The sequence below is a fragment of the Psammomys obesus genome, unplaced genomic scaffold (genome assembly GCF_907164565.1).
Source record: "Psammomys obesus unplaced genomic scaffold, mPsaObe1.curated_primary_1811, whole genome shotgun sequence".
Classification (NCBI taxonomy): Eukaryota; Metazoa; Chordata; class Mammalia; order Rodentia; family Muridae; genus Psammomys; species Psammomys obesus.
Window position 1 is genome coordinate 29,632,357 of NW_026587216.1, and position 20,369 is coordinate 29,652,725.

The 20,369-nt window shown below is 42.9% G+C and overlaps 1 non-coding gene across 1 annotated transcript; it reads right to left on the bottom strand.

Annotated features, from left to right (window-relative positions):
- Positions 1 to 5,532: 5,532 nt before the first annotated feature.
- LOC129673783 (U6 spliceosomal RNA) lies at positions 5,533 to 5,638 on the bottom strand. Its single transcript, XR_008719713.1, has one exon. It is a non-coding gene; the product is annotated as a U6 spliceosomal RNA (small nuclear RNA).
- Between the last annotated feature and the right edge of the window lie 14,731 nt (positions 5,639 to 20,369).

The following is a 20,369-nucleotide window of genomic DNA, read 5'->3' on the forward strand; positions in this document are numbered from 1 at the left end:
AGGGTGCTCATGATTAAAAACAAAGCTGCTACCTGGCTCTGGTACTCCCAGCAACCATTTGAGAAGCTGAGGCAGGAGAATTGCAGCTAGCCTGGGATACATAGCAAGGTGCTGTCATAAAACAAAATAAGCATATACATTATGATCGTGTAGCTTGGTGTTTTTATGGGACCCCTAACAGTGGGAGTTGGGGTGTCTCTGACTCTTTAGTCTGCTCTTGAGACCTTTTTCCTTCTGCTGGGTTGCCATCTTGTCTTATTGCATCCTGTTATGCTGCATTTGATTCATATTCCTGGAAGGCCTGCTATTTTCTGAAGGCGAACGGAGGAGGAGTGGATCTGGGGAAGAAGAGAGGGATGGGGAGATGGAGACACTGGGGGGAACAGAGGGAGGGAAAACTGTGGTTGGGATGTATTGTATGAGAGAAGAATAAAAAAATAATTTAAAAAATAAAATAAAACAAAAGCCAAGCAAACGGCAAAAGAAACATATATACACTGTGGGGGTTTGACTGTATTTTTGCCGTCACCAGCCACGAATCCCTGAAAAAGTTATCAAGGTCACATTCAGACCATCATCTGTCAAGTGAAGATATAATAATGGTACGGGGTGACCTCGGTTGTCCTGAAGATGGAGCTAACATAGGCAGTAGATCTTCCATGTCCACAGGCTCCACCCTTCTGTTGAAAATATTTGAGAAAAAAAAATTGTTTCTGTACCAAATATGAAGATATTTTTCTTGTCATTGTTACCTAGAGAGAGCAACTATCTGTGTTGTTTTAAGTATTACAAGTAATCTAGAGATAATTTAAAGTATAGGGTAACATACATTTAGGATATGCTCAAATGTTACCCCTTTAAAACAAGCCGTGATGCTGGAATCGACCCAGGGCCTGCTGTTAGCCAAGACCGTTAAGGCTAAGCGTCAGATCCAGTCCTTACGTTTATTTGAGACGGTGTCTCCCTATGTACCCTGGTGTGACCTTGAACTCAAGGTCCTTTTGTTCCAGCCTCCTGAGTGCTGGAGTTACAGGACTGAACCTCTCTGCCACTGCAATGCTATTTTAAATACCATTTTCTATAAAGGAGTTAAGCGTCTGCAGATCTTGGTATCCACGGGGGTCCTGGAGCCAATCTCCCATGGATACAGAGAGACAGCAGTATATGAAAATCTCTGTATAATAAGTGTTACATAAGCCCTAGCTGTTATTACTAAAAAGAGTATTTGGCTTTCAAGATGAATTATGCAATTTTTTTCCTCTGACCAAAAAGAATCCAAGTAATCCAGATTTCTTTACCTTTTCTGTGATACTGCCTCCTGGCGGTGTGCTACACAACAAATAAATAAATGTACAGAGCAAATAGGTACACACACACTCTCTCTCTTTCTCTATTAAGGTAAAATTTTAGCAATGAGCTCTGGAGGAATTCCCTTCTGCCACTCACTTTTAAGTGTATATTCTAAAGGAAGTACTTTGGGGAGAGCATTTCAAAAAGGCTTAGAAAATTATCGACGATATATCACTGTAAAACTTACATGTGCAAGGCTGTCACTGAACTACATCCTCAGCCTTTGGTTTTGCTATGTAGCCTAGTTTGGCCTCAACCCCCTACCCCTCCTGACTCTACTTCTTGAGTGTTGGGATCACAGGTGTGGGGCCACCATGCCCAGCTCAGTGTGTATTTTCTTTGAAAAAAATAATTCAATGTGTGAGAGAGGGAGGCATATTAAAAACTCTATATACATTGAAATTTTGAAGATACAATTTTCCACTTATTTTTCTTTTTCCAAATAATGAACTTCAGTGAGTCTCAACCATATCTGTGGAAAAGATCATCTGCAGGGTCTTTTGTTGGTGAGAATTACTAGTGGAACTTCAACCAAGGCCTTCGCAGAGTTGGGTGATAGAACTGAAAACAAAAATGAGTTAACTGGCAGATCCGGCCAAAAGCAAGGCATTTCCTCCACTTAAATCAAAATATCTCTTTGAAATATCAAAGAGCTATAGAGTGAAGCATTACAGTAAGGAAACCTGGACCCTGATCTTCAAGTCACTACATTCACAGAGACTGAAACCAACGCTCCAAACAGTAATAAACACCCAGAAAGGAAACAGTGTGTACAAGTTTTGCGTTGTAGTAGTTCAACAGCTTTGGGGGGGAAAAAAAAGACTTTTATAGCGTCAACTGGGTGGGGGCGGGGGGCGGCTGATGAGATCGTTCAGCTGTTAACACTGGTTGCTCTTTCACAATACCAGCCGTGGGTTCCCAGCATCTACGCAGCGGCTCACAGCCACTTGTATCTCTCGTTTCAGGTGATCCAACACCTCTTCTGGCTTGCACTGGCACCAGGCATGCACGGGTACACGCTGGCCAAACTCCCGTGCACATGCGTACACAGGCGGTGTGAGTTAACTCCAGAATCCCTGTCCCTTTAACTTCCTGTCATCTGAGGATGCAATGTCCTTTGTTCTCTCCCTTCCCTCAGTAGTTGCTGAGATGATGTAGGCCAGGTTGTCTAGGGTCAGAGAAGGGAAACAAAAAATATGATGATAATCTTTAAAGCGTACTCACCCTCGAGTACGGGACATACGATAAGGAACTGCAGCCACAAACAAATTCCACAGACTCATGTGCTTCTCTGCTCCTCCCTCTGGACCTACTCAGAGGCCTTTAAACAACCCAGGGGTTGCTATTTAAATTCAAGGATTTGAATTTGGAACTGATCTCGTTTGAACTAGTACCTAGTTTCATGTAGTCTGAATGAAGGAAGCGTTGTGACTTTTTCTGGATCTCCACGAAGTGGTTTATGACAATCATCTGAACGGAAGCATTACTGATTGGACAAACATTTCCTTTGCTAAGCACTGTGTTAGAGAAGTACAGAAATGTACTGTATGATCAAGGAATTTATTTTCTTTTCTTTCCTTGTGTGCTGTGGATTGAACCCAGAGCTTTGTAATAGGAACGTGCCCCATGTTGGAGCTACAGCTCTAAGTCTCAAGGGGATTTCATGTCCTTGACACAACTTGAAATAATTGAAACACTGAGGAAACACCTTAAGTTTTCCTACCCGGCATGAGGGCTGTTTAGTTTTTATAGCATTTTCTTTGGTGGGTGAAATCTCTTTCAGATTTTGTCTCCTCACTTGTCATGTCAGTCTCTGACAGAGAAATTTATGTTTTTTGTTTGTTTATTTGTTTTGTTTTGTTTGTTTTTAAGACAGTTTTTCTCTGTGTAGCCCTGGCTGTCCTGTAACTCACTCTGTAGACCAATCTGGCCTTGAAGTCATAGAGATCTGCTTGCCTCCTCTTCTGAGTGCTGGGATTAAAAGCATATGCCACCACCGCCCAGCAGCAAATTACGTTTTATTTCTACTTATTTGCACTGAAAATCAGTCATCCGCAAAATAATAATAAATAAATAAGTAAAAAGTGGACAAGAGTGCAAATTCCCTAAGACTATGAAAAGAACATTCTGCAAATGCCTGAAGCAGAATCCTTGGTCTCCTCACAGGGCCCAGGCTGAGATTGAACTCTGGCCTGTGTACATAACAGAGAATCCTCTGCTTCTCCCTAAATAGCCATGAAAAGTGGAGGTCTGGGGTATTTAAGGCAAAAGACTGACCACATGACTTCCTGCGGTTTTGTTTACTTTTAGACTGCAAATAAGGAAAGCCAAACCTCTCAGCTTTAGAAGGGTTTACACCAGTGTTATTTATTTATTTTCTAAACAGGCTCTCTCTGTGTAATTAGACTAGCCTAGCATTAAGGAGCCTCTTGTTTCAGCCTCCAGTGTGCAGGGATTTACAGGCATGTACCACCATGCCTGGCCAGTTTATCTTCTTAAGATCAAGCAGTGACTGAGAGTTCAGAAACTTCAGAGTGAGAAGTAAAAACAAGCTCCCGATAGCGCATGGTGACTCAAGCTGCGCGTGGTGGCCACTATATTGCTCTGGGTGCTGTTTGTTTGAATTTTAACTGGTGTTTCTTGCTCTATCCCTCCCATGAAACGCTCATTTTGATAGAAAAGAAAAGAGAAAGCACAGTTTGAACCAATTTTTAAGATAGTCCAGTGACTGAGGACACAGCGCTGGGGTTAAATCTCACTGAATCTCACTTACGAGCCCTGGCTCCAGACCTATTTTTCTTTCTTTCTTTCTTTCTTTCTTTCTTTCTTTCTTTCTTTCTTTCTTTCTTTCTTTCTCTCTCTCTCTCTTTCTCCTTTCTTTCTTTTTGAGACAGGGTTGCACTGTGTAGCCTTGGCATCCTGGACTCGTTCTGTAGACCAGGATGCCTCATTCCTTAGAGTAAAAGTAGCTTTTACTTCACAGGGTTATTTGAGGATTGAGTGAGACAAACACATACGTGGTAAAAAAAAAAAAAAAAAAAAATTAAACTATCTAATCTGAATTACACATATAGAGTGCACAATTAGGTTCACTGGTGACTCACGCTGTCTGCCTTCTAGCCACGGTTCCCAAGGGTCCCTAAGTCAGACGGCAAAGACCTGACATTGCTTTTGAAATTAAGTTTGTCTGCCAGCTGTCAATAAGAAGGTGGAGCCAATGGCTGCAAGGACCCTAAAAAGTGGGAAAGGGAACAAAAGGATCAGAAAAAAAATATATATATATATGTTACTGCCTAGGACTCGTGAGACCCAGTATTTGATCCCCCAGTGCTGCAAAGGAAGGAAAAAAGCAACATACAAAAGTCAGTAGCTGGGGCTGGAGAGATGGCTCAGCGTTAAGGGCACTCACTACTCTTTCTGGGGACCTGGGTTCAAATCCCAGCACCCACATGGCAGTTCACACTTGTCTGTAACACCAAGATCTGACACTGTCACATTGACATACATGCAGACAAAACAGCAGTGCACATAAAGTAAAGGTAAATAAAATGCAAAAAATTAGTTTTAAAATGTCAGCAACTAGCAGGGCTGTGGTGGCATGCGCCTTTAATAACAGCACTTGGGAGGCAAAGGCATCCTGATCTCTATGAGTTTGAGGCAAACTTGGTCTACAGAGTGAGTTCCAGGACAACCAGGACTTTTCAGAGAAACCTGTCTCAAAAAACAAACAAACAAACAAAAAAACAAAAAAGCAAAACAACAAAGTCAGTAGCTTTTCTATCTTCCTTCCTTCCCTCTCTCCCTCCCATCCTTTCTCTCTCTCTGTTTTTCTTTCATATGGATAGCCAGGCGATGTTGGTACACACCTTTAATACCAGCACTCAGGAGGTAGAGGAGGCAGTCGAATCTCTGAGTTCAAGGCCACTGAGTTTCAGGACAGCCAGAGCTGCACAGTGAAACACTGTATCCAAAAAAAAAAAAAAAAGCCGGGGGGCATGCCTGTAATCCCAGCGTTCAGGGAAGAGTACTCTGAGTTTGAGGCCATTCTGGTCTACAAAGGGAGTCCAGGATAGCCAAGTCTACACAGAGAAACCCTGTCTCAAACAAACAAACCAACAACAACAAAACCAAAAATCAAACAAAGAAACAAACAAGAACCCCTCAAAAAACAAAACATGAAAAAAAAATATGGAACACTTCCTGAATTTTTGCTGCATTCTTGAACAGGATCCATGCTAATCTCTGTATTGTTCCAACTTTTCAGTATGTGTGCTGCCAAAGCAAGCACATGAGTAGCTTTTCTATGTACTAACAATTAATTGGCTAAGCAAGAAAGAAATTGGAGGTTGGGGAGTCTCACTCATGATAGCGTAAAAAAAAAACAAAAGGAATAAAACTAAGGGGCAGGGGAAAGGATCTCTATAACCAAAACCTTTAAGAGACTGAAAAGAAGAAAGTGAAGAAGACACTAGAAGATGAAAAGACTTCCCGTGCTCATGGCTTGGCAGAATTAGTATTGTGAAAATGGTTACATTACTGAGAACAAGCTACTGCTTCAAGGCAATCTCCATCAAACTTCCAACCAACTCCGGAAAAACAATCATAAAATTCACACGGAAGCCCAAAGGGCTCTGAGTACCTAAGGCAATTCTTACCAGAAAGAGCCTTGCTTAAAGAACCACAAGATGAGATTTTAAATTATATTGTGGAACCACAGTAACTAGAAGAGCATGGCACAAGAGCAGATCTGTAGACTAGCGAAATGGAATAGAGGGCCCGGGAAATGCACCACACAGCTATGGTCGCCTAATTTTCAACAAAAATATAAACATTAAAGGATAAAACACGGTGCTAGAAGAACTGGATTCCTGCATGTAGATGAATGAAATTAGGTTTGTATCGCTCACCCTGCACACACACACACACACACACACACAAATTCAAGCTGCATCAAATACTTTAATGTGAACCAAAAATTGTGAAACTCCGAGAGGTACGAGACTTCAACATGTAGCCATTGTTGGACAAGGAGATGGCTCAGTAAATGCACTAGTCGTAAGCCCGATGATCTGAGTTTGATTACCTAGGACCCACAAGGCAGAAGCAGAGAACAACAAATAGAAGGGTGTGTGTCTATGTGTGTGTGTGTGTGTGTGTGTGTGTGTGTGTGTCTGTGTTCATGCCAGTGCACACGCCTATGGAGTCCAGAAATTGATGTCATGTGCCCTCCTCTCTCCGCCTTCTTTTTGAGATAACTTGGAGCCAATCAGCTAGTTAGGCTGGATGGGCCAGCACACTGGTCCTCCTGTCTGGCCTTCCTGGGACCATAGGTGCTGTCCTCCGTGCCTGGCTTTTTAACGTGTATGCAGGGAGTCTGGATTCAGGTCACCATGCTGTTGCTCGTTACCAACCAAGCCATCTCTCCAGCGCTAAAAAAAAATTGTCTTTAAACATTATTTTCCAGAGCAGAAGCCATATCAATTCACTATATATATATATATATATATATATATATATATATATATCTTATTGTAAGAATATATATATCTTATATACATATCTTATTGTATGTATATATATATATCTTATTGTAAGATAATATATCTTATTGTAAGAATATATCTTATTATAAGAATATGGCTTACCATAGCATAAGATTATCACCCAAGCAGGAGAAGGCTATTCGTTTACCTAACAGTTTAACCCATCCATGATAGCGTCTCGCTGGTGGGACCTAACCACTAGAAAATTTACTCACATGATATCTATTATCATATCTTTTTCGAACAAGTGTCCTGACACCTGAGAGCACCACACAAATGCATTATGAGCTGACAATACCAAAGCCTAACAGGAGTGACCCTGCCTTTTCCCTGAGGTCACTGGGTTTATCAAAGGAATTTGTCACTCTCTCTCTTAGTGCTTCATGCCTCCCCTCAGCCACGTTCATTATTATCCTTTAATCCTCATAACTACCCCACCATCATCCTCCTTTTACAGATAAAGAGATCAAAGAGGTAAAGGAGCCTTGTGCAGGTCAGTGACATCATCCACTCCATCTGAGGCTCTGGGATGAGAGCATCCAGAGCCTTCCAAGGGCGTTACAGAAAAACAAATGGTCTCACCTTCTCTAAAGGGAACAGCTAGCAACAGCTAGCAGCTAATTATTGCTATGGAAGTCCACAGACACGGTATTGCCGTGGTATTAGTTACTTTTCTTGTTGCTATAAAATACTCGACAGAATGCTGGGCAAAAGCAATTTAAGAAAGGAAGGATGAGCCAGTGAGATGGTTCAGTGAGTAAAAGCTCTTGCCACAAACTTGACCTGATGAACTCCGTTCAATACCTAGGACTTACATGGCGGAAAGAAAGAACTGACTCCGGAAAGTTGCCCTCTGCCTTACACACACACCACACACACACACACACACACACACACACACACACACACACACTGTGACAAGAGAATGCATATGCCCTTATCCCAACACATACAGAGAGAAAATAAATAAGTGTAAACAAATAAATGCAATAATTTTTTTTTAATTAAAAAAGGGGAGAGTTCATTTGGGGCTCATAATTTGAGAGTACATCATGATAGGGTGAGGTGGCAAGGGAGCATGGAGCAGGTAATCTCACTGTGTCAGTCATGAAGCAGAGAGAGAGGAACGCTGGTATTCAACTGCTTTTTCTCGTTTCCCTTTCGGGTCAGCTCAGGAGTCTATCCAATGGTGTGGTCTTGATTCACAATGGTCTTCACTGCCCAGTGAAACCTCTCTAAATGTGTTCAAAGACATGCTCAGACTGTACCTTCTAAGTTCCAGTTCCAGTCAAGCTGTCAATCAAAATAAACCATGGCACCATGCTTATTAATTTTTCAATTAAAGAAAAAATATTTATTCTTATGCAACTATTTCAAAATGATTAAAAAAATCCATATTTTACTTAGAACACTTTTGGGCCAAACAAAGCATATTTATCAAGCTAGCTTGCCTATTTGAGGCCATTACCATAGAACATAGGAATTAGCACTAATCCAGAAAATAGTTTGTAGTCTGCTAAAGAATAAAAAAGAAAAAGATGGACCAAAATTGTCTTTCCTTCTCAGCATGTTATGGATTAAACTTGAGGCCTCATTTAGGAAGAAAAAACATAAAAATTCAAAACATTCAAATTGATGCAATACTAAAAAGGGAAACTACAGATAAAGTTTATACAGGTTTGAGGCTAAATGAAGTGGCATATGCCTGTTTTCCCAGCACTTGGGAAGCCAAGGCAAGAAAGTTGCAAGTTCAAGGCCAGTTTGGGCTACATAAAGAGACCATACTAAAAAAAAAGGGGGGGGGGGGGGCTGGAAAAAATGGTTCAGAAGTTAATAGCACTGTCTGCTCTTGCAAAGGTCCTGAGTTCAGTTCCCAGTAACCGCATGGTGGCTCACAACCATCTATGATGATATCTGGTGCCCTCTTCTGGCCCGCAGGCATATATGCAAACAGAACACTGTATACATAATAAAAAAATCTTAAAAGGAAAAAAGTGAGCAAACGAAACACTTGCAGATATGTGAGGGAGAAAGTTCTGGCTTGAGAGGCACAGAATTATCTAGAAGAAGATGAATAAGAGTGTGTGAGTGCCTCAAATTGAATGGGAGGCATCGTCTTTACCATGGTGATCTTTCTCCAGCAAAACTGCCGTATCCCTGATGAAGATTTGAAAAAGGCACAAAGCTGGACTGAAACCAAGAAGGAAGGATGGCTGGGGATTTGGCTCAGTGGTAGATCACTCACCTAAGGGGTGGAAACCCTAGTTTTGAACCCCAGCACAACAGAAAAATTAAAACTGGCCTGCAGACTTTCAAGAAAGAACAACGGAGCAAAGTAACAGTGGGCGACCTGACACGTCCACAGGCCAGCACAGCGGGGATCCAGGCTGAGAGCTACCACACAGAGTGGGACCAGCGAAAGCTCAACACACACCGCTGATGTTTAAATTACTCTGCAGTTTTAAGGCCAAGAAAGCACACTTTCTATCTTTCTCACAGCAAGACTGAAGACGGCAAAGAACATTCATTCCCTTACACACTTAGCCCATACACCATAGGTGCCCCCTCCCCCAGTATCAGTCTCCACATCATCACGGGCGTGTGTTTACAGCTGATGAACCTGAATCCTGCATTTGACATCAGTACCTCTTGGTGCCGTGAAATCTGTGGCTTTGGTCACATGTATAACATCACGTACCCACCATGATAGCATTGTGCAAAATAGTTGTACTTCCTTAAAAATCTTGTATGCCGTACCTGCTTATCCTTCCCTCTGCCCAGCCCCCACTCTTTTGAGTGTCTCTGGAGATCCAAGTATCATGCAATTGGATCCACGTAGCACGTGGCATTTTCAGATCAGCTACTTTCCCTTGGTAACAGATAGCCTCCCCCTTCCCCACAATCTTCTTATGGCTTAAGTGTTCATTTGTTTTCAGTGCTGAAAAAATGTTCCGTTATAGGGACACACCAGTTTTTTTACCCATTTGCCCACTCTACGCCATTGTGTGGTTGCCATGCTTTCTGCAATTATGAATAAAGTGAGGTTATCGGTTTACTGTTGTGTCACTGTGACTGGAAAACTCAACAGAAGCAAGGGAGAAAAGTCTGTCTATGGCTCAAAGATCCAGTCCCCCAGGCCAAAGAAATCCCGTGCAGCAGCTCCATTCACGGCAGTGGCAGCACGTGGTGGGGGCTATCTGAATCATGGGACGAGGGAACAGAATGACAGAAACAAAAGCCTGTAATCCCAGCTCTGGGCAGATAAGCAGATCTCTGGAGCTCTCTAACCAGCCGCCTAGCTGGCAAGTTCCAGACAGTGAGAGACCCTGATAACTCTCTGTCTCTCTGTCTCTATCTCTGTCTCTCACACACATAAAGGAGATGGTGCTTGAGGAAGGACACTAGAAATCGACCTCCGACCTCCATGTGCACACACATAAGCATAAGGAATGCTAGGTATGGTGGCACACACCTGGAAACGCACCAATGGAGAGACTCAGGCAGGATGACAGAGAATGCAAGGCTGGCCTGGAACAGATAGTAAGGCAGACATTGTCACAGAGAATGGGGGTAGGGGGAGAAAGGAGAGGGGAAAGAAGAGGAGATGGGAAGGAAGAAAGAACAATGAGACAACACTCTCACCATGACATTAGGAATTAGAGGTTGAAACGCATCATCTCAACAAGTGTTTTGAGAATTAACACTCTATTTCATCATCATCACTCACATCCATTTTCCTCCTCCCCAGCTACTAACACAGCATGAGACAGCGGGTCAAAGTTTGTTGGTATTTGTTTTCTTTGGATAACAGGGCTCTGGCACATATGAACTGAGTGACTTGGGCAAGCCAGTATACTAGCAAATGTAACATCAGTGTGCCTCTTCATCCCATCTGTAAAATGGGAATTTTAGAAGTTTCCATCTCACGACTAAATAGATCTATCCCACAGCTCTAAGAATTATAACTGGCATGTAAAGTTCCTTAGATAGAACGAATGTGTATGTGTATTTCTTGTGTACGTGTTGGTCTCATACAGTTCTGGTAAGGTCATCGTGCTGGATCCAAGAATCAGGTGTGCCGTTTGATTTTATCCTATTCACAAACCCACAATGTAGCCTGTTGCCATTTTATGGATGACAGCAGAAGGCACTGTAGGCAAAACGGGCCACAGGGTGTGCCAGTCCTTAAGACAATGAGGTCTGGTGAGAAAGAAAGTTTATTCTCAGATCAGCTGGGCATGGAGGGACAGACCCACGTCCATTGGGCCGTGGCTGCTTATGAGTGAAGGAATAATGACGAAGGCTTGGCACTTGCATATTGGCAGAGAAGTAGTAAGTGGTCTGTGGATCTACTAGCAAGCTTCCTGGCTCCTCAGGGTACTCATGTTCAGAAAATGGTGGTGCCGGCATGATTCAGGGGTGCAGTTAGTGGCTTCCTGGTGTCAGATGGCAAGTACCAGATACTTGGGCAAGCCCAAATAAGTTCGTTTTTTGTTTTTAATAACAAAACCAGCTTTCTAGTCCCTGAGAAGTAATCAAGGCCACTGTTATCAGAACAAAAGTCATCAAAGGCATTGTGGACTTGGTGGGAGGCTAAACATACTGCCCAGTTACATGACCTCCAAAATTAACAAAATTTCAAATCAAGTGAAATTCTGAAAACAGCAATACCAGAGGGTTTACTTTCCTTTAATTTCAATGGGAGATGTCTGGGTCAGAAAAGGAATTTTATTCTTCACAGCAAAACATGAACACTGGTGTGCTGGCAACCGTCTGTTCCCGTTGCCCCCAGGACTCTCTCCAGGAGAGAGACAACATGAAATAGACAGCGGGTTTGCCCTGCAGCACGGGGTTAGTAAGCCTGAGGAACACAGTGCTTTTGCAGCATGGGGGAAAGCCGAGAGGCTCGCCTGTTCTTTGTCCTAGAGGACGCTGTCACCTCACCTTCGAGCTCGCGCACTCTATCCAGAGAAGTGTGCTGTTTTTATGTAGGAGGCTCTCTCTCTCTCTCTCTTTCTCTCTCTCTCTCAGATTCCACCAAGATTCCAACACAGCCTTCGTAGATCGGACTATAGCAGTCTTCTTCAGAGAAGGGAACTGTTTCTGTTTCGTGTCCACAGCCTAAGACGGAGGCTGATAGTGAACCTGGGGTTGTGGACACTGGGTGAAACTAGGCTTACCGACCTTGGAGTGAGTGAGTGAGTGAAAAACTGACTTGGTTGAGGCCAGTGTGCTGGGTTTAAAAATGGGGAGGAAGGACACTTCTGTGTGTAGTGGGAAGCAAGGTAGGGAAGGATTGTTTTCAGCGTCAAATCCCTACACTGCACTCATCGAGACAAATTATCCAGCTCAGCGATCTACTCCATACTCGTTAGCCATCTACTTATCTGAAGCACTTTGTGAAGTCTGGAAACAGTTTTTCTGGTTTCGTGGATACACCAGGAATCTGAACGCTTGAGCCACGCTATTAAAAGGGAAAGAGTGCCCCCTGGAGGCCAGAGTGCCAACGCCCTGTAGCAGGTGCCGAATAGAAGAGTTCCAGGGAGTGTTGTAAACACAGGGCTTGTGTATGAAAGTCTCACAAAAGATATAAACAACGTACTTCATCAAAGATAAATAAATAAATATTTGGTAAAACATTAAAAAACATTTTTATCTTAAAGCCATCAATAAACTGACAAGTAGTGACTGAAGATTTAGAAATACTTATTTCTTTGATTTAATTATTATATACTGTATGTATACTAAATTACCATAATGCACTTCATACATTAAGTACAAAAAGTACAAATATTATGTATCAATAAAAATAAAATAAATCAATATGGATAGAAGCTTTTTTTTTTTTCCATACAAGGTTTCTCTGAGCTAGCAACAGTTCACGGCACAGACAGCCCCTGTTCCCCTTACTAGGAAGCCCACATGGAGGCTGAGCTGCCTATGGGATACATCTGAGCAGGAGGTCTAGGTCCTCTCCTTTTATGGTCCTTGGTTGGAGCATCATCCTGCCTCAGCTTCTTGAATGCTGAAATTATAGATGTGTACCAGTATGTTGGGCTATCTCCTTGGAATGTAAGAGGGAACTAAATGAGATTATGTATACAGTGTCCTCAGCATTTGACAAGCTTGGTATTTTAGAGCTGCTATGTAGATTTTCTATCACTGTAACAACTACCCCATTAAAGACAAAGGGACATGCTATGTAAACACACACATTTAATGAACTATTACACAGGCTGGTAATAGTATTTCAGATAAAATGTTACTGCAGATATAAATTGGAAGAAAACAGAGAAAGGGAAGACTTAGTTACAAGAAAACCCAAAAAAAAATTTGTGAAGATATGGGGGCAATGAAATCTCCAAAAAAACGTTCTTCCTTTCTTCAGAAAGAATTCTCTCTTGTTGCGACTGTTTGTTTATTGGTGGTGAGGACGTCTTTGTTACATTTCTACTGCTGTGGTAAACACCATGGACAAAAACAACTTGGGGAGGAAAAGGTTTATTTGAGTGAGCCTCCCGCATGAATCAGCAATCAGGAAAAGCCCCGAGAGTCTCAGTTGTATCAAGTTGGGTAAGAGCACTTGCTTCCAAGCATGATGATCTGAGTTCAATTCCCAGACTCTACGGTGGGAGGGTAGCACTGACTTGTGAAAGCAGTCTGACTTCCACCGGATTCCCACAGCACACTGGTGCCACACCACCCACACAAAATAAGTAGATTTAAATTTTTTTTTATTTAATAAAAGAAATATTCAAAAACCCGTTTAAAGAGTTACTTACTAGGCTCGGCATGGTGGCATACAGCTTTAAACCCAGTGCTCAGGAAGTAAACAGGAACAAAACAACGAAAGAACAAAAGGCTGATTTTTTTTTAAAGTTTTTCTGGAGGGTAGCAGTTTGGAAAGTCAATAAAGTTGTTAAAAAATAACTTGAGAAGTGAGCATAGTGGCCCACGACTATGCATAGTGGCACTTGGAGGCAGGGGTGGGTCTCTGAGTTCAGGCTAGCCAGGGCTGCACAGTGAAAGCCTGTCTTAAAACAACAAACAATTAAGAAATTAGTTACAAGCTGGGTGGTGGTGTCGCACACCTGTGGTCCCTGTGCTTAGGACACAGAGGCAGGTGGATCTCTGTGAGTTCCAGGGCTACACAGAGAAACCCTGTTTCAAAAAAAAACAAAAAAAAAAGACCCCCTCCTCCTCCTTGTTTACAGCTTTTGTTACCATTGGGGGCTACAACGGTCACATCCGTCTTGGTGTTAAGCGCTCCAAGGAGGTGGCCACTGCCATCCGAGAAGCCATCATCTAGGCTTTCTATTGTTCCTGTGTGGAGAGGCTACTGGGGGAATAAGATTGGCAAGCCCCACACTGTTCTATGCAAGGTGACAGGCCGCTGTGGCTCTGTTTTGGAGCATCTTAACCCTACCCCCAGAGGCACTGGCATCGTCTCTGCCCCTGTGCCCAAGAAGCTACTGATGATGGCTGGTGTTGATGATTGCTACACATCAGCCAGGGGCTGCACTGCCACCCTGGGCAACTTTGCCAAGGCCAACTTTGATGCCATCTCCAAGACCTACAGCTACCTGACCCCCGACCTCTAGAAAAAGACAGACTGTGTTCACTAAGTCTCCTTATAAGGAATTCAATGATCATCTTGTGAAAACCCACACCAGAGTCTTTGTTCAGAGGACCCAGGCTCTAACTATGACCGTATTTCACAGCCTATGTATCAAGGGTTTTGTTTTGTTTTGTTTTTTTTAATACAAGAAAAATAATGTGAATGAAGTCTGTTATTTAAAAAAAAGAAACTCGTTATGAAATGGGCTTGGCCTATGAGACACTAAAAAGTAGGAAATGGGGCAGAATCTAATATTCCAAGATGTGGCGCACATAAAAGATCTCTTACATTTTTGTTTGTTTTTTAGGAGACAGAGTTTCTCTGTGTAGCTGTCCTGGACTTGATCTGTAGGCCTTGAACTCACAGAGCTCCACCTGCCTCTGCCTCCCTGAGTGCTGGAGCCACAGGTTTGTGCTACCACACCCGACTTGACACATTTTCAAAGAGGCCTTTCAAATTAGAGGAAGTTAAACTTCTTAGAGATCACTGGCTGTCTTTAAACTACTAGTGTTTTAAAGATCTAATGGTCTCCTGTAACACGGAAAGGAAAAAAAAATCACACAATTATAAATTATACAGAAACAAACATTTTTAATGAGCTTTGGGTAGGAAAATACTGAGCCTGACAAAGAGCTGTGGAGAACATGATAGACTGACACAGAGATTTAACACCTCGTGCTCAAACCTGCCCTGCCTTACCTATTTTCTTTCGCCCTAGGATTCCCAGAGGTTGACTGTGTTCAGCCATGACAACATGTGAGAAATAGGACTTACAGGGGAAGAGGAGGGAAAGCCCCGCAGGCTTTTCTCTGCTTTACCCTGATCCTAGCAATCACTTCATGCCCAGGGAAGAAAACAGGATTTCACACTTGATACAGAGGTCACCAGTCCTAGGATTTTTAATTTTAAAATGAATTAAAATGGAGTAAAGATTCACTCATACCCTTCCCTCAAGAGCAGTACGGTCTCCACACAGTAAAACAGAACACAGTGAAATACAAAGAGCAGCTAGGTGAGCTGGTACCCACCTTTGATCTCCGTGCTTGGAGGCAGGGGCAGGGGCATGTTGACAGTTTAGACCATCCTGTTCTACGTGACGGATTTCTAGGCCAGGCAAAGCTACATAACAAAACTCCACCTCAAAAAGCCAAAATGGGGCTGGAGAGGTCAGTGGTTAGAAGTACTTGCCCTTCCAGGGGACCGAAGTTCTTTCCCAGAGCCCTTGTGAGCACAAGGCATTGACAGCCAAACCTCCAGGGGCTCCCATACTCTCTTCTGGTATCCATGGGCACAGGCACACAAGCGCGCACACACACAAAATAAAAATAAATCTTAAATAATATCGGCTTTTAAAACGAGTCATGTGTGGTGACACATGCCTGTGCTCACCAGACTTGTAAAGGCAGAGAAGCAGCAATATTCGAATTCAAGGCCACCCTTGGCTACACAGCAACCACAACCCCAGCACGGGCTACCCAGTCTCAAACAGAACAAGGACTTACAGAAAGAATATCTGCAACTGTATGTAACAAAAGATTATTTTTTATAATATATAAAGAATTTCTTAAAAAAAAAAAAAAAGAAACGAGAATATAACAGGGGAGGGAAAGGGAAAAGATGGGAGGAGGTAGGGCAGAGGCAATTGCCTTGGTTACCGTTTTCTTGCTGTGAAGAGACACATGACCAAGGCAGTTACCAAAAATAAATAAATAAATAAACAAAATTGTTTAAAAAAATTTAATTATGGGTTGGCTTACAGTTTTAGAGGGAAAGTCCACGCCCATCATGGTGAGGATCAAAGTAGCAGGCAGGCAGGACCGGCACTGGAGCAGAAAGCTGACGTACTAATCGGCAGGCGGCAAGCAGAGAGAGATAGAGACTGGGCCTGGCCTCAGCTTTTGAAACCTCAAAGCTTACCCCCAGGGACACACCTCCTCCGGCGAAGCCACACCTCCTAATCCTTCCTAGACAGTCCGCCATATGGGAATCAAACGTTTAAATATATGAGCCTCAGCGGCCGTGCTCATTCAAGCCACCACGGCGATTCAACAAGAATACAAACGGTCAGTGCAGAAACAAGCCTGTGTTCCGCATCAGAGCTGATCAGACTGAGGACGCCGGCTTCTTCCACCCGCCATCAGCGGTGTACCAGCGTGACCCAGGCACGGAGAGTGGCCGGAAGTGGAAAGGGCAGACTATACAACTCTAAACTGTGTCCATGGTACACTGTGTACATTCTTTCCTTCTGGGGTAGGCCACTCTCATTCACTTCGCTTTGGTTCGCCAACCAGCTCGGCAAAAGTGAACAGGATAAACTAACACCCCTGTTAGTGTGTACCCATCAGCTATTTATGGAATTATATATCTTTTGTGGATGTCATGCTGAATTAAATCAGTATTAATTTTTTTTTTTTTTTTTTTTTTTTTGCCTACTTAGTTTATTTTTTATTTTTGACAGGTTCTCACTCTGCATCCCTGTGGCTGGCCTGGAGCCCACTCTGCGGGCCAGGCTGGACTTGAACTTGCAGCAATCCTCCGGTTCTGGGCGTGTGGTCCTCCACACCAGGCTAGTAATTCCATTATCTGAAATCTAAAGTACAGAAATAGTCCCCAAATGAGGCCAGATATAAATGTAGGTAAAATACACGTTGTCTTGATGAAGGAGACATTTGGAGCATAATAATAATCACTTGAAATTGAGTGAAAAAAAAAAAAATCACAGCGCATGGTAGAACCCTGAAATGGTTGGAATGGGAGCTTACTGAGTTCTCAGACTTCTTCATTTCTGACACTACAATCTGAAACTTTTGAGGACAATCCTAAAATAAGGGCATTAAAAGCTATTTGGGAAATGGTAGCATAAATCCCTTTAGATAATCACCAAGAAAAAGAAATTTATTTATTTATTTATTCATTTATTTATTCATTTATTTATTCATTTATTTATTTATTTATTTATTTATTTATTTATTTATTTATTTTTAAAAAAAGCCAGGTGTGGTGGCACACACCTTTAATCCCAGCACTCAGGGAGGCAGAGGCGGGCGGATCTACAAAGTGAGTTTGAGGCCAGCCTGGTCTACAAAGCGAGTCCAGGGTAGCCAAAGCTACACAGAGAAACCTTGTCTCAAAAAACAAAACAAAACAAAACAAATTGGAAAGAAATAATTGATAAAATCATTTTTCCTTTAAAACTGAGGGTGTAGCTCAGTGGCAGAGCACTTGCCTCATATGGCTAAGGCCCTGGATTTGATCCCCGACGCAGGAAAAACCCTTTCAGATAGTTTTAAAAACTTGTCTTTACATTGTAAGTGTGCCCGTGCGCGCACGCCCCCGTGTATGCACGCACCAAGAACACAAGCAAAGTTCAGAACATACACAGTCTCTCTTACTATAGGGGTTCCAAAAACAGAACTCAGGTCATCAGACTTGGAGGCAAGAACCTTTACTGGATGAACCATCTCCTGGCCTGTGGCTTCGTTTTATCTCTAGAGAAGAGCTGCCAGTAGTTTCCACACGCCCTTCATGCTGGCTCCTTTTCTTGTTTCTGTGACACGATACTGTGACAAAATCAACTGTCTCAGTCAGAGGGTATAGTCCTGGCCACAGGAAACAGAAAATGAGGGCTGTGCTCGGCAGGCTTTCTCCTTTATGCTTTGTCCAGGACCTAACCTACGGAATAGCGCAGCCCGTCAGGACAGGTCTAACCACTGTAGCTCACTTTTTCTACACACTGCCTTCCAGGCACACCCAGAGGCTAGACGGTCCTTCACGGGCATGCACAGTGGCTTGTCTCCGACCTGACTCTGGAGCAGTGGGTCTCAGCCTTCCTAACGCTGCGACCTTTCATACAGTTCCTCCAGTTGTGGTGGCCCCAACCATAAAGTCATTTTGTTGCTACTTCATGACTGTCATTTTTGCTACTCTCGTGAATCATACTGATATGCGACACCGCCCCCCCCCCCAAAGTGGGCAGTGAGGCATCAGTTGAGAACAACTATTCTAGATTCTGTTAACAGTGTTAACTGTTAGGCCCCTTTTATACCCAATTTCTGCAATCACGGTATATAAAACAAATAAATTAATGCTGGTACAGCACTATTGATCAAAGCACAGACGGAATTCAGATTTCACCACTCTTTCCACTGTTCTTTTCTTCTATGATCCAGCCTAGAATACCATGTTGCATTTAGTCACTGTGCCAAATCACAGTGTCCATTCATATGTGATCCTAGAGTAGCTAAAGTCATAGTCACAGAAAGTAGAGCTGTGGTTACAGCTGGCTGGGAGAGAGGGGGGAAGACAGGAGGAACGGATTGTTGTTCAGTAGTTATAACATTTTAGTTTAGTGAGCAGAAAAAATTTTCTGGAAATTGGGGATGTACTTACTACTAAACCCTACACTTAAAAATGCTTAAGCCAAGCGGGTGGTGGCACACGCCTGTGATTCCAGCACTTAGGAGGCAGAGGCAGGTGGATCTCTGTGAGTTTGAGGCCAGCCTGGTCTACAAAGTGAGTCCAGGACAGCCAGGGCTACACAGAGAAACCCTGTCTCGAAAACAAAAGTTAAGCCATGGCTGGAGAGGTGACTCAGTGGTTGAGAGTACTGGTTGCTCTTGCAGAAAACCCAGGTTCAATTCCCAGTGTTACGCAGTGGCTCACAGCCATCTGTAACTACTCTCTCCTGACCCCTACAGACACCAGGCATACACATGGTGCTCATAGATGCAGGTGGGCAACAGTCATACAGATAAAAATAAGTCTATAAAACAAATTCCGGAGTTAAGCCAATAAGTTGTGTGTTATGAACTTTATCATACTTTAAAAGAGTAATGAAGGGGCCTGGAAAGATGACTCAGCGGTTAAGAGCACCTGCAAGAGCAAGAGCTGCTCTTGACCCAAGTTCAGTTCCCAGAACCCGCATCTGGGGGTGGGACAACCCAATGTTTCTGCCCTTCTCAGGTGCCTGTACACACCCCATACGAGAAACTGAGAAGGAAAATAAATCCAAAGTGGATTGAAACACAGTACTGGAGCAGGGTGCTGTGGCACACGCCTGTAATCCCAGCACCTGGGGAGGCAAAGGTTGGCACATCTCTGTGAATTTGAGACCAGTCTGGTCTACAAAGCAAGTTCCAAACAGCCAGGGCCACACAGAGAAACCAAAACAAACAAACATGGTACTCAAAAAATAGTGGGGCCGGGGTGACAGCTTAGTTGACAGGGCACTTGAGGTTACACAAGCTCTTCCCGGAACTCACATAAGAATGTTGAGCCTGATGATCCATGCTTATCGTAGATAGCCTTCCTAAGGAATGATGTAAAGTGCTTACATGTACACACCCACACATACATCTGTCCCTTGTCTGTCATTTATTTGGACGTTACTTTTGACTGCAACAGTTGGGGTAAAATGTTAGAAACATTTAGAGTTATACTTATAACCATTAGCGTTATACTGTGTAATACTACTGGCAAGAAGGAAAACCACAGGCAACAGAAAGAAAGATTTGGGGATTTTAGACTTGATCAGGTCAGCATTTTATTCTGGAATGGCTTGTAACAGAGTACAGAAATCAGAAAGTCTCCCCTAAAAACTTTTGAAACATTTTTTATTTATTTTTTTTAGATTTATTAATTTATTATTTATACAGTATTCTGCCTGCAGGCCAGAAGAGGGCACCAGATCTCATTATAGATGGTTGTGAGCTACTGTGTGGTTGCTGGGAATTGAACACTTGACCTTTAGAAGGGCAACCAATAGTCTTAACCTCTGACCATCTCTCCAGCACCCCCCCTTTTTTTTCCCAGTATCTATCTATCTATCTATCTATCTATCTATCTATCTATCTATCTAT